The sequence below is a fragment of the Aethalodelphis obliquidens genome, unplaced genomic scaffold, assembly GCF_003676395.1.
Source record: "Aethalodelphis obliquidens isolate GAN/ISIS:26980383/991018 unplaced genomic scaffold, ASM367639v1 scaffold10, whole genome shotgun sequence".
Lineage (NCBI taxonomy): Eukaryota > Metazoa > Chordata > Mammalia > Artiodactyla > Delphinidae > Aethalodelphis > Aethalodelphis obliquidens.
The window spans coordinates 3,157,835-3,173,481 of record NW_020837954.1 but is presented as its reverse complement, the minus strand read 5'-3'; the positions used below and the strand labels follow the sequence as shown (position 1 = coordinate 3,173,481).

Genomic DNA, 15,647 nt, shown 5'->3' with positions numbered 1-15,647 from the left:
CAATCTTCTTAGAAGACCATTCACCCTGATTTCAACATTAACTGTCAGCAACTTCACTTGCTATTCTAAGAACTAAAATCAAACTTCAATTAAGAAACCAGACCTGTGGAGATGAGAGAGTTGGGTGATAAATGTTTCCTCATTTCTAGCAACAACTGGATTTTCTCTTTCACTCAAAGAAATAAGAAGCAGGCAAATCTCCCAGGCTGAGCTTTTGGGGGTGAGATTTTTCTCACAACTCTACACCTAATTATCTGTGTGTATCATCAGCAGAGATTCTCAAGGTACTGCTTATTGAAACTGACCTGGTGGGCATCTCGGGTCTTAAGGATGAATGAATAAATAATTTTGCTGAATGCTGCTGAATATGTGATAATGTAATTAGTATTCCTGCCAACAGAATTGAAAATGAGATGTTGCATCTCTAGGGACTTTTGTACTTCTCTGTAAATAGTTTCTCTTAAAATGTGCAAGATACATACGAGCTAAGCAAAAAGGTTCATTCTAAATTAAAATGCGATTACGCTACAGATGATGTGGATGAAGGGCTTACTGAATTGTAACTCCCAGATTGACAGGGGAAAGCCATCATTTACATATTTTCCAAGCACATTAAGCCCCCAGAGGCATTTGGTTTCTGCAAACAACAAAAAAAAAGCCATTTGGGTTAGAAATAATCCACTAGAGGAACACGATAGTGACCCGTCTAGTATCTCCATGTCTGTGAAAATAAACATAAAATTTAGTTGCTACTAAGGAGAAGGAAAACAAACTGAGACTGTTACTATCTTATAGCTTTCAAAATGAGGATTTTTAAAAGTATGATGTTTCAAAATCATTACAGATTGCTGCTTTGATTTGTTTAAAACATTAAGGCATTTGCCATATTGGCACCAAATCGAGTCAATCTAATCAATTTCCCCTTGGATGCTTCAGTAACTTAGAATTTAAATGTTAATCAGTTCCATTCGGATTATTTACATACAGGTGCATAGGAAATAATCCAATGGATTGTTGCCCGATATTTGCTAGCTAAAACTGCAAAGACAAGAATTATTTTTTCTTCCTTCCAGAGCATTTGCGAAGGATGAGTGAACTTCCCTCAGACTCAGCAGGACTTCCTCAGTCTGGCTGTGTTTCAACTCAAAATGATTTCCTCCTCAGAAGCAAGCACACGGATGCCAGTTCATCTCTCACTAGAAACAAGGAGAGAGATGTATGTCTCATGGCTAAAGACTCAAATCGGGGAAATGTCTAGAGAGCAGCTGATGGTGGGTCCAGTTCCTTTAATGGAATCACTATAAGCTAAAATAAACAAAGGGAAACAGATCAAACACTGAGCCAAGAATCAGAAGTGTTGGCCTAATAGTGCCACTAACAAGCTCTGTGCCTCTAAGCTAGTCGCCTAAGTTCTCTAGGCTTCAATTTCTGCCTGTGAAAAGGAAAGCAGGCCGCTCCTTGATTTATTCCAATATATCGCATGCTTGCAATTTTCCATTCCCTGTGATAATCACTGGGATTCCTACCGGAGAACCACTTCGCAGAGCCTGTACCCTGGTGCACTAAAGTTTGTTTTCTGGCTCTCTTTTTTAATAAATTGGCACCATCTTGGTTGATTACTCTCAAAACTGTGAAGAAAAGACTGCCGCAAGTCAGCACAAACTACTCCTTCTAATCTTTCAAAGCTGGGGCCACTCTTGCTTAAATAGTTTCCAAAGGCACGTGTAAATAATTAATGAATTTATAAGGATTGGCCTATTTTCAGTATCTGTGGCTTTTATTAGCTAAAGATTCCATATCATCTTAAAAATGGCATTTCATAAAAACTTCCAGTATTGCAGATGGGCTGACCAGTGATCATTTTATCGTTTTTGTTTTTGTTTTTTTTGCGGTACGCGGGCCTCTCACTGTTGTGGCCTCTCCCGTTGCGGAGCAACAGGCTCCGGACGCGCAGGCTCAGCGGCCATAGCTCACGGGAGCAGCCGCTCAACGGCATGTGGGACCTTCTCGGACCGGGAACGAACCCATAGTCCCCTGCATCGGCCGGCGGACTCTCAACCACTGCGCCACGAGGGAAGCCCTGACCGGTGATCATTTTAGAGATGATAGCAACACTTACCTGCATAGAGTACGTACAATGCATTTTTGACCTCTTGGTTCCCCATATAATATGATTTTTCTCTACTTAGATTGCTTTCCCTTGGTAATCTTTATTCATCCTAAGCCAACCTTCTCTCTCTCTTTTTTTTTTTTTAGATTTTCTGATGTGGACAATTTTTAAAGACTTTATTGAATTTGTTACAATATTGCTTCTGTTTTAGTTTTTGATTTTTTGGCTGCGAGGCACGTGGGATCTTAGCTCCCCGACTGGGGATCGAACCCGCACCCCCTGCATTGGAAGGTGAAGTCAACCACTGGACCGCCAGGGAAGTCCTTAAAGCAACCTTCGCTTGTTGACTCAGGAAGTTTGCTACTTCCAACACAAATAACTTTCCAATAATATTAGTTTCCATTTTAAAAAATGAACAGCTACTATTTAATTGAACAATTATATTTGACAGACATTGAACTGGATTCTTTATATACAAACATTCTTCCTGTCCTTAGATTTCTATAGCCCTAATGTTGTTTCTCATCTCTATTTCATTCATTCATTCATTCACTCATTCCTTCATTTAAGACATATACACATATTTTTTGACCATTTACCACATGCTTGGAGTTATTCTAAGTGCTGGGGATACAGTGGTGAGCAAAATAGTCACTGCCTTCATGGAGTTTAGCTTCTGAATAAATGACAAGTTCCTAGGAGATGGATTTCATCTTATTCTTTTCATTTGTTTTGCACACAGTAGAAAATAATATTTGTCACAAAACTAGATGCTTTTGTTGAAGAGGCAAAAACATAGGAACCTGGAAGCAATAAGACTAACTTCAGCTGTGTTACAGGATGATTAAGAATTGTTGTGCAGCAACTCTCTAGATAATTTGATTAAAATCAGGTGCTGTTTGCATTACTGTCACTGTATCCACATTGAAAGTGCTATGGTCAAAACTAGTCTCAGGAATGACTGAGACGTGCTTTTCAGAGTCCAACTCAGCTGCCTGCCTCCCTGCCTTCCTTCTTCTCTCTCTCCCTCTTTTTGCCTTTTCCCCTTTTTTCCTCCCTCCCTTCCTTCTTTCCTCCCTCCTTCCCTTCCCTTATTTTTCTTTTCTTCCAGAATCACCTAAATGTTTTTTATAATAACATTTGTTGTAAATTTTGCATCATTCACCTTAAAAGTATTAGCATTTAAGAGATGAGTGGTAGAGGGATGTAACATTAAATATAAAATTAAAGTATAAAATTTCAAATACTTTGATTCAGGAGTAGGGAAGTTTTATCAAAGCAAATGGTCTCAATAAAACTTAAAGTTATACTACGTACCAGTGATCAACCCCTTGTAAAGGAAGGCTCCATCATTCTTAGCAATAAAGGTTGAGAAGTGGCATGATAGTGAAAGTGTGGTCAAAATTTTACTTTTTAGCATAAAAATTTCTTGGCAAGCGTTTTCTAAACTCAACATACATTAACTGTTTGAAAGTTATTAGGTTCTTCATTAATAAGCTAATAACCTAATATTAGGTTCTTCTTAAAATCAAAAACTAAAACAGAAGCAATATTGTAACAAATCCAATAAAGTCTTTAAAAATTGTCCAGAACCTAATAACTAAGATAGCCAAAAGCCTATTGGCTGGAAAGTTTGATAAGGACAACTGAAAGAAGGGGAAACAAATCTGTTTTTCTAAGGATATATCTAACCGATCAAGCTTTCCTTCCCAACAGCACACAGATTTCCCGACTTTCAATCTGACACCCATAAATATTCCCACTCAGTAGGTCTTTGGGTTCCCCGGTCTCTATAAATATACCATAGCTTTTGATTGTTTTACGATGGAAGTTTATTTTATTTTATTTTTGCCTGCACAGTTGGCTTTGTTTTTTTTCTATGCTTTATAGACCCTTGTCTTTTTATTAGTTCAGTGTTCCCTGTTGATTTTGTGTTTTATATTCCTGCTGTCACCACCAGAACCTCACTGTAAACAAGAACGTTGTATCTCAGTGGGTTATTTTCTGTTAATGACCTGTGATACAGTATATAAATAAACCAGCGAGTCATCTACAGGTGCAGTTTATTAGAGTTATTGCACTGTGGCTTGGGTAATGTTCCTCGGTTCTGTAAAACTTTGCTGCTTTGAGAAGCAAAGAGGCCAGCTAGCTGGCAGTTTTGAAGAGAGAAAAATGAGCCCATCACTTTGCAATGGATGGGAACCCAGCCTAATAATTATCATTTTAATTTCTCAGTGTCAACATCTAGGTTGCTGTATGACTTAAAAAATTCCACAAAGCTGAATTACCCAGATAAAATGGTCTGGTTCTAATAGCTGTCTTGAGCAGTAGAGGGGAGCACACAACGGTCCCTCCCCACACACAAAAAATAAAACCACAGGAAAACAGACACACTGTACTGCTCAATTAGAACAAGAGGGATTGTTTGGGGTTGCACAGAGGTGCATAATGAAGACTGATAATGATAGCTTATTAATGAATTCTCACAACCCCTGGTGAGGTAGGTGTTATTAAGACTCAGGTTCATGAGGGGCAATGGAGGCTAAGTAACTTGCCCAGGGCCATGCGGCGAATCAGTCCCTTCATGGGAACCAGAGACTCCAAATGAGCTCCTGCCACACCTCGTGGTCTAACCACTAGATCATGGTCTGTCTTTGTCCTGGGATGAAATTAGCAGAAGCGAAATTGGAGCTGAAGAGTCAAGAGATAGAAGGAATATTTGGTAATGATTTCAGAAGGGAACTGAAAGGTAATATAGGACTCTGGGGACACTAACGTGCTTTAGCGAGCAGATATGTGCTTCTGGCTTTGAAATACATTACGAATAGATGCTGCCACACATCAGAAGCATTCAGGACTTGGGGAAGACAAGGAGAAAAAACACAGGGGGCTTCCCTGGTGGCGCAGTGGTTGCGAGTCCGCCTGCTGATGCAGGGCACGCGGGTTCGTGCCCCGGTCCGGGAAGATCCCACATGCCGCGGGGCGGCTGGGCCCGTGAGCCATGGCCGCTGAGCCTGCGCGTCCGGAGCCTGTGCTCCGCAATGGGAGAGGCCACAGCAGTGAGAGGCCCGTGTACCGGAAAACAAACAAACAAACAAAAAACAGAGGTAAAGTGGAAAGTACAGTAGAGGAGAATGATGTCCTGGACATTCTATACCGTTATGTAGTGTACTTACAACATCATTTAGCTCCAAACCTTATCTTGTTGGTCACACTGTGTAGCAAATAAGGCTGCAGGCTTCTATGTTACTAATTTTGAGCAGAATATTAGTAGATGTTCTGTTATCTTTCCTGTTTTCTTATTATTCATAGTAATAAATGTTCACTTATAAATATTTAAAATTATCTATCACTAGTATTAGAAAAAAAAAGTTCTCAGTTTTTGCCATAGGTATCCAGGATGACTCTATTCTGAACTAACAAAAGCTGCCAGTGCATAACAATCCCCAATACTTTGTTTAACTAGTGCACGCACAGCCATACCTGTCACCGAAATGATGACTTTCACTTTGATGCATCGCAATTTTCAAATTTGTTACAGGTCCTTAATCAGACAGACATACTGATTTCTCTTGGCCGTGTTTGTTCCGGAAATATTTCTGCTCAGTGGAATCTCATGATCAGTTAGCTCCACTGTTTTTATCAAATATACCAAAAACATGCAATCTATGCCGCTGCACAAAATGAGTTTGGTGAGTTAGCATTCCAATACAATTGATTCAAATTTACTAATTCAACTGAGCGTGAACTATCGATGCATCATCTTATAAGCAAAATATTGGCACATAGGTTTTATAATAGCCAATCATGACTATCCCATTACATTCTATTTCTTATTTGCCATCCCACAGTGTTGTCCTTATTTAATTCTTGAGGCATCATTACTGTTCATCTAGAGAGCACCTGTTACTTGAGGTGCATGTAGCAGAACAATGCCGTTTTTCTTTGTTGTTGGCTTAAAGAAGAGAAGCAGAGCTGCCACAGCGTGAAAATCATACCTGAGTTCTCTGTTCATACACTTTATCTCTCTAGTATTTCTCACCAACACTACTTTTGGGAAACTGATGGTCAAGTACCAAAGACCTGTACCCATAAGCACTTCTCTCTATATGGATTGCTTAAGGGGTTTATATCTTTATAGTCTCCTTATTAATACATACCAAGACACGGTTAAAATGGTAATGACTTCAGCCTTTCTCACTTTATGGAAACTCTTAAATCATTATCTAATATTAAATCTACCAACTACTTGGTATAACAGTTTTTTGCTTTTTCTGTAAAGAAGAAAGAAACACCTATAATACTTGTTTACTACCAGGCAAGCCATTTTTTAAAAAAGGACAGGAACATCAAATACTTATTGTAATACTTCTTTAACACTTAATATTTTTAAATTATTATAAATCATATTGACTGTTAGGTACATGAGTGTTTCTCAGAACATTTATTCTTCACTGGCCTACCCAATTTATCATCTGCTTAGAATCTTACATTTTTATTATTTCATACCTAACTTCCATTTTTACTAATTCAATTTCTAACTTACTAAATAAGAACAGAGAAGTGAAAAATCTTACCTTTTGCCTGCTTTGAGAAATGACTTGAGAATGACACTTGAAATAAATGTTTGTATATGCTTGATTAAATGCATGCATGGATGTATATTAACATGCATAATTTTCTTAGTGATTTAAATGACCTCTAATATTTCATCAAAAATTATAACTTAATATAGAAAAAACACTATCAAAAGGGCCTCCAGAGGTTAGAATGTAAGTTAATTAATGGAGGGAATTAAATCCCTCCTCCCTGTTGCTTCTCGCTGTTGAAGAGCATCTGACACCAGGAGGTATGGGGCAGAGTGGTCCGAAGTCTCAGAAGAGGTTGGTAGGAAATGACCTGCCAGAGGTTAGCATCATAGTGGACCAGGGGAAAGGACGGGCTAATGCTACAGACAAGCTCTTTTTCTCTGTCTCAAAGGAGCATTGCATGATGCATATATAGCTTTCATTTTCTGCCTCTATGTCACCTCACTGCCAATATACCTGGTTTTTTTTCTTGAACTGATGGGAAACTTTGGTATTAGAAATTCTAGAAGCTTAGCTTTTGAAGGGAAATTATAGATTTACTCAAACTGTCATCTAATGTCTGAATCCATAACACATTATTCTTGCTAAATAGAAATCCACCTCTACCTGAATACTTGCAGTGACTGCGAATTTACCACATGTCAAAGCACCTATTCTAAATCCTGCCTCTCTGTAGCTTTCACCCATTTGTCTAGTCTGCTTTATGGAATGACCACAATAAACGACTCTCTTCCAGGTGTCGCGCTTCAGAGTTTTGATGGCAGCCATCCCTGGTGTGTTCCTTCCTGACCTGAGATGCCATGTTACACCAGCAGTTCTTCATGTCACCTGGTTAGGAGACTGCCCTTATCTTCCTGACTACTGTTTTCTGAATGCATGCTGGTTTGTCAAGATCCCAAGAGTAAATATTTTCTAAGAATGGAAACAATATGCCAGGTATGGTATAATCAATGCAGTGTGTAACAAGGATATTAATTTCTAAAGTCTAGATATCATACCTCTACTAATGCCATTGAATTTGCTTAAATGGTTGATCAGCTGTATCACAGAACTGGCTCATAGTAAGCTTGAAGTCAGTTAAGAACTTCAGACATTTTCTCATATATATGTGTATATATATATATGTGTGTGTGTGTGTGTGTGTGTGTGTGTGTGTATATATATGTTTATATATCCCAACTAGGTCTTTCCTACCCTGCCTTTATGTATCATAAGATTATATTTATTAATAGATAAAATATTCAGAAAAAAGGAGATAAAATAACTATTCTATTATGTGCTTATAAGCTCCCACCTGAAATATGTGTGTTGGTTCACAACCTTAAGAGCTTTCCAGTGAAATCTGAAACTGGTCCGCATACACAGACAGCAAGAGAGACCCAAGAAAGAGGCAGACCACTCCAGATTGGTAGGTGGCAGCTTCAATAAGAAAGGGAACTATGTACAAGGCTTGTCTTGAGTGGCCACAAGATGAGTAGATCTCTGCATCAACCTGTCAGAATTTTAGAAGTTAATAGAGAGGCCTTAACTAGGCTCAGTCGCAGTCACAGTCCAGATGGTCTCAACAACACCTTACTCTCTCAAGGCTGCACCCTTGAAACAGCTCTGACTATGCGAACAGTGGTCAGAACACACATTCCAAGGACAGGGGAGGGGGAAGGAGACTCCCATTGTCCAGGTCCAGTTCGTGGGTCAACTGGCAATCATGTCCTCTTGATGTGTTGATTTCGGTATCCTGCACTTTGAAACATTTTGATATACTGTAGTATTTCTGGGGTGAAGGACAAGAATAGTTAGGAGATTTAAGGAGATGTCTTAGGAGGAACTGGGAAGAAGCATAAGGAAAAAATGACGTGATAGCTATTTCTTTTGAGAGCTCTCTTCAAATGTCTGAATAGCTGCTATCGAAAGGTAGAAGTTAAGCTAATATATGTTAAAACAAGGTGAAATTTAACCCCATAGTAGGAAGAATTGTCTTACCATTAGATTTTTTTCAAAAGTGGCATAGGCTATTTTGGGCAATAGTGAGCTACCTATCAGCAATGGTTTAAAAAGTAGAAAAATTACTGACCGAAGATACTGTTAAGGGCATTAACTTGTCTGATGGAGCCTGGGCTAAATTATTTTTTCATGTTAATGAGTTTATACATATTTTTGGTACCAAATAGCATTAACATTTATCCTCACTAAATGTTATTTTATTACTTTGCCCCAATCTTTACTTTGTCGTGTCCTGTAATTCGTATCATTTGCATACTTTATAAATGTTGTTTTTATGTTCCTGTTTAAGTTATTGATATAAACATGGGCAGCAACATATTTAGGGGTCCAGTTGTTAATACTGGACAGCATGTGAAAGCCCATAAAGGAAACAATTATTGAACAGCATTTTACTATTTCATTCTACAAGATATTGTGGATGAATTTGTACATTGATTTTGATCACAGTTCTTTGATCTACCACCTTATAATGCCATAGCAATCCAAAAGAAGGAGGCAGGGCAGAGGGAGGAAGGAAATTTGGTATGAGTACCTGAGCACACTTGTGCTGACTGTCGATGTGTTTACTTTCTGACATAGGACCAACTGGAAGCTGCAGCCTAGATTGAGGGGTAGGCTCAGGGTACGATGGGCTTCAAGTCTTGGTCTGCTAATGGGGAACAAATCATATAAGAAGAGTCCTGGGGCTAAGCAGTGATCATTCAGGGTGAAATGCATGAATGGTAAAGACAGGAATAGCCTGGACTGCAAAATGAAGCAGTGGTTTGAAGGAGGTTGAAATTGTAGGAGAATAGAGCATCCATATCTAGAAAATGACAGAAGCAAAATAGTGGGCATGGGGGGAAGTGAATCAATTGGTCAGCTACAGAGTAGACAGACTGAAAGGAGCGTTCAGTTTGGGAGCTGAGTCCAAAACAACCTCATGAGCAAATCAACCTCTGCTCCAGCATCCCCTGAGATGTGGACTTGTTGGTCCTTAGAAGACTGAGAGTGTGGTCAATGGTAGACACTCAAAATTCTTTTCTGTAATTTTTGTCTGCAATATACTTTTCCTCCTTTTGGAGACTGATCACTTTTGCATATTTCCGGTCCTAATTATCATCTTAAATAACTATAATTTTTCAAATATCCTAAACAGTGACATAGATTGCATTGCAAATTATTTCGGCCCATGAGCTATAACTCATATGGACCTAGACATGTAAACAGTTGGGTTAAAAGATCCCACAGTATCCCCAAATCCCAAGACCTAAAATGCTTTGAACCACTGAAGTTTTCTCTTAAAGTTTGTGCTAACTTCCTCTTTTAACCTGAACTGATGCAGGCCATTAGTTATGTCTCGATGCCACTACCACATCCCAGATGCCTCTGTGGACAACAAATATTTTGTGGCATTTTTTTTTTCTATTTTGTGACTTTGAGTGTTATTGCACTAAGAAGTGATGTGATTAACAGTGAGAAGAAGAAAGGGAGCATCTGTCAATATCAGTCACATAGAGTTGTAGTTACTGTAGATGCTTCAGTGTGGTACAGCTACGAAGCATATTTTTGAAGGGTAGGGTAGCACGTAAGACTTAAAAATAGAGAAAGACAAGTTGTTGAAGGATTTTAGTGACCATGATAAATAAAAAACAATAAAACATAAAAATAAAATGCACATGGCAAAACCTAAAATAACCATTCACTTATCAAGTGAGTTTGACATTAGGAGAATATAGGTATTAACTGGTTTGTTGGTCATGAACAAGCTAGAATGCAACAAGCAAAACAGAAAATTGAAGATGAAAGGATGATTTAGAAAGTTGTCTACACAAAATTTAAGGAGTATCGTGGCATAAAGTTTCAGAAAATTTGTTGGAAAGGGGTTTACATAAATTATGATGCAGCTGAAAATTGCATTGATGGATTTGACAGAATATCTGGGGGAAAAAACCTGCTTCCTGAGCAAGTTTATAATGCTAATGGACTGGTGCTCTGTTCCTACAAAAAACTTAAACATAGCCCATGAGAGAACATCAACAGGATAAGATATGAGTGATAAATTTCCTAGAAGGCAACACTGTGGGCACACACCAACTGAAGATGGTGAGAATTGAGAAAGCCAGCATGAGATATTTGGAAGAAGTACACAGTTAATCTGTGTGTTACTATGTGGACAAGAAATATTTTCTAGCAGCATAAGCCCCTTGCAAGAAAGCTATCATGGAAAAAAAATCTGAAATTTTATCATTTTTGGACACAAATCTCTCTCTTGAACTTCCTGTAAAAAGAAATGTTTTGACATTTAATTTCTCTCAATGAGTCATTCAGCCCTGTGACTACAGAGTTTTACTCTGTCCCACTCCAAACTAATATAAATGACAATTGTGACACTTGTAGGAGAGGAAAAAAGTATTTTCTCTCCACACATCTTAGATTTATTGGCTGGTGCCCTGTAAGTTAGACTGGCAAAAGACAAATTAGCTAGAGAAAAACAAAGAGGAATTTATTAACATGTGCATAGCACAGTACACATGGGAACACTCAGAGATGAGTAATTCAAAGGGGTAGTTAGAACTCCGGCTTATATAGCATCTTAACAAAAACAACACAAAACACAATAAATTTTTAGAGAATTGCCATAACAAAGGACTTTGAGTTTCTACGTTGGCAAATTGTGGGAAGGTAAATATATGGGGGAACTAATCAAAGATAAGGGTTAGTTACTGAAGTTTGTTAGGCAAATTCCTTTGGTGTGGTCCCTGGGCTGATATGGGTAGTTTTGTTTTTCCTGGTAGAGAGGGGAGGGAGGACACCTTTACAAATGTATGTTCTGCTTTTAGGCAAATAGAGAGAAGAGAGCTTTTCTTGTATCTTTTTCTCATCAATTGCCTTCAGCTCAAAATAATCCTTATGCCAAAATCACATATTTTGGGATGGCATATTCCACTACCCTTCACACTGATGTAGCCCTTTCTTTGAGACCCTCATGCAAACAGATATTGTAAACATTTATGGAATGTATGAAACAAATCTAATTGGTTTGTATCTGTATATGTTTGAAACTTCAAAAAAATTAGAATTAAAAAGCAACAAAATGCTTATCATCTCTATCTCTATTTCATTTATTGTTTATTTCTATATACATAAACTGTAATGATATTCATAGTTTTTAATCTCACTTTTGGTGATTATTCCTACATTTTACTGGAGAAATTTTAATGTCATTGATTATGGGGTGTCCTTCCAGGCCCTGCTGTTGGTTTTGTTTTGAATACATAGTATATATATATATATTGCCTTTATAAAATCTAAAACAAATTGAATTTTGAAATATTTCTGTCCTGACAGTTTTCAGACTTAAGCTGTATATATTTATCTATATAATTTTTAATTTATTGTCTCCCCACTAGATTATAAACACCACAAAAACAGAAATTATAACTGTTTCAATTTATTACCAGCATATCTCTACATGCCTGGTAGGGGATAAATATCTACTTGAGTTAAAATGGAATGTTACTCTTCAAGTTTTTCCTCTCTTATCCTAAGGTATAATGCCTCTTTATCCTGTTTTTCCACACCTAGTGTGAAGGCCATTCACATTCCTGAAGGTGATTATTCGTTTGCTTCCTCTCAGACATCTGATGTCCCAAGATCCTTTTCCCTAAGCATCAGGTACATCCCTCACTTCCTTGTTAACATCCCTCACTTCCTTGTTAATCATCCTGCTGAGAATATGAATTTAAAATTCTTGTTTTCTTTTCTCTTTGAATGCTTCACCCACCAAGTCTCAGATCATTTTGAGTGTTCACCTTTTTAAATAATTCATAGGTTAATGCCAATCTTTTGTGTGTATTCTTGGTTTTGTATCCCAAATTACTCGCATCAGTAAAAAATTTAAACTAATCATGTACCCTCTGAGCAACTGCAGGACTTCTTTGAATACTTTTGTTTTTCTCATGGACCATTTGCAATTGTGTAATCCTGATGCCATTTTTCAGAATCTTTTGTATAAGCCACATTCTTTCCCAAAGTCTCTTATCATGGTGCCATATTAATCTTTTCTTTAAACTATTCGAAATGTATGTTCCTAACCTGAAAAGAAAGCAGAGTAAATGGAGTTGTTTGCATTTACTAGGTATTACCTAGATGTTACCAACAGTATCTCATTTAATCCTTATAATGACCTTAAAAGTTGGCATTCTTATTTTGCTGATGAAGAACTTAAAACTCAGAGAGATTAAATAAATTTTCCACATCTGTCTAACTCCAGAGTCACATACTTTCACTTCATTACACCATTTATACATCTAACCACATCTAGCTTTATCTGCTCATTATAATGAACACCTACCCAAGTTCCTGAACGTTTGAATTAAACCTGTTTTATTTTCCTTGTTGAACAAAAGAATATCCCATATAAGGTTTATTTTTTGCATTATTTCTTTTGTCTTCTGTGAGATTGCAACTGTGAAAAAGTTATGAATTTCACAATTTTTTGTTTATTTTTCCAGTAGAGTTGAAACTTCTTGCCTCTGTTCAAGTTTTGGAAACTATATTTGGAATCTAGAAAAGGGAAAGTGAAGGTAGGAAACTTGTTGATTGTCTATTATGGCAAATGCTATGCTAAGTACTTAATTTTTACTAATTCCTTCATTTTTTCATAAGATATTATTATATTCAACTGATGGTTCTTTTTCCTTTTCTTTCCACTTAATTGAATTAGCATTCATTTTTCAAATAAGCATAATTAGTCAAGTTCTCTTCCCACCATTACCCCCACTTCCTCCTCCTCACACACATTCAATAAACAAGGCTACAGGAGAGAGAGAAAGGTATCTTTTACCCTATGTACCAAATATATTTGGAATTTCTGAGACTTGCGATGGAAAATAAAGGATTCTCGCTATGGATTATTTAGAATATTAAAGGTGGTTTTTCAGGGGACTTGAGAGCAAGATGGTGGAGTAGAAGGATGTGAGCTCACCCTTTCTTACAAAAACACCTAAATCACAACTAACTGCTGAACAACCATCAACAAAAGAAATGCTGGAACCTACCAAAAAAGATACCCTACACCCAAAGACAAAGAAGAAGCCATAACAAAATGGTAGGAGGGGCACAATCACGATAAAATCAAATCTCATACCTGCTGGGTGCATGACCCATAAATTGGAAAATAATTATACCACAGAAGTTGTCCCACAGAAGTGAAAGTCCTGAGCCCCGCGTCAGACTTCCCAGCCTGGGCGTCTGGCAATGGGAGAAGAAGCCTGCAGAGAATCTGGCATTGAAGGCCAGCAGGGTTTGATTGCAGGAATTCCACAGGGCTGAGGGAAACAGAAGCTCCACTCTTGGAGGGCAAACACTCTAGTGTGCACCAGGACCCAGGGAATAAAGCAGTGACCTCATGAGAGACTGGGCCAGACCTACCTGCTAGTATTGGAGAACCTCCTGCAGAGGTGGGGGGTAGCTGTGGCTCACTGCAGGCACAAAGACACTGACAGCAGCAGCTCTGGTGTGAGCCCTCCTGGACCATTTATCCCCCAGGACCTAGCCCCACCCAACAGGCTGTATGATGCAGTGCTGGGAAGCCTCAGGCCAAACAACCAACAGGGCAGAAACACAGCCCCATCCATCAGCAGACAGGCTGCTTAAAGTATTCCTGAGCATGGCTCTGCTCACCAGAGGGACAAGACCCAGCTCCACCTGCAAGCAGGCAGGAACCCGGCCCTCCCACCAGCAAGCCTCCACAAGCCTGTTAGACACATTCATCAACCAGAGGGTAGACAGCAGCAGCAAGAAGAACTATAACCCTGCAGCCTACGGAAGGGAAACCTAATCACAGAAAGTTAGACAAGATGAGATGGCAGAGGAATATGTCCCAGATGAAGGAACAAGATAAAACCCCAGAAGAAAAACTAAGTGAAGTGGAGATAGACAATCTACTACAAAAAGAATTCAGAGTAATGGTAGTGAAGATGACTGAAGATCTCAGAAAAAGAATGGAGGCACAGATTGAGAAGATACAAGAGATATTTAACAAAGACCTAGAAGAACTAAAACACAAACAGAGACGGACGATACAATAATTGAAGTGAAAAATACACTAGAAGGAATCAATAGCAGAATAACTGAGGCAGAAGAACAGATAAATGACCGGGAAGACAGAATGTTGGAAATCACTGCCATGGAACATAATAAAGAAAAAAGGTTGAAAAGAAATGAAGACAGTCTAAGAGACCTCTGGAACAACATTAAATGCACCAACATTTGCAGCTTCTTTCTCAGGTCCTTCTCTCTCTCTTCTCCTTCTGGTACCCCTGAGAAAATATTTGAAGAGATAAGAGCTGAAAACTTACCTAACATGGGAAAGGCAGTCACCGAAGTCCAGGAAGCACAGAGAGTCCAGGCAGGATAAACCCATGGAGGAACATGCTGAGACACATAGTAATCAAACTGACAAAAATTAAACATAAAGAAAAATTATTAAAAACAAAAAGAGAAAAACAACAAATAATATACAAGGGAACTCCCATAAGGTTATCAGCTGATTTCTCAGCAAAAACTCTGCAGGTCAGAAGGGAGTGGCAAGATGTATTTCAAGTGATGAAAGGGAAGAAGCTACAGCCAAAAATACTGTACCAGCAAGGATCTCATTCAGATTCAGTGGAGAAATCAAAAGCTTTACAGACAAACAAAAGCTAAGAGAATTCAGAACCACCAAACCAGATTTGCAACAATTGCTACAGGAAATTCTCTAAGCAGAAAAGAAAAAGCCACTACTAGAAACAAGAAAATTACAAATGGAAAAGCTAACTGGTAAAGGCAAACATAAAGGCAGGAAATCATCTGCACACAAATATGAATCAAAAGCAGGAAGTCTGAGAAGAGGAGGGCACAAATTCAGGATATTGGAAATGCATTTGAAATTAAAATACCAGCAACACAAAACAATCTTGTTT

General features: G+C 38.3%; 1 long non-coding RNA gene across 1 annotated transcript; it reads left to right on the top strand.

The window, feature by feature from the left end:
• Positions 1-7,447: 7,447 nt before the first annotated feature.
• Positions 7,448-13,252, top strand: LOC113622994 (uncharacterized). Its single transcript, XR_003433729.1, has 3 exons — positions 7,448-7,635; positions 12,268-12,357; positions 13,197-13,252. It is a non-coding gene; the product is annotated as an uncharacterized LOC113622994 (long non-coding RNA).
• Positions 13,253-15,647: the final 2,395 nt, after the last annotated feature.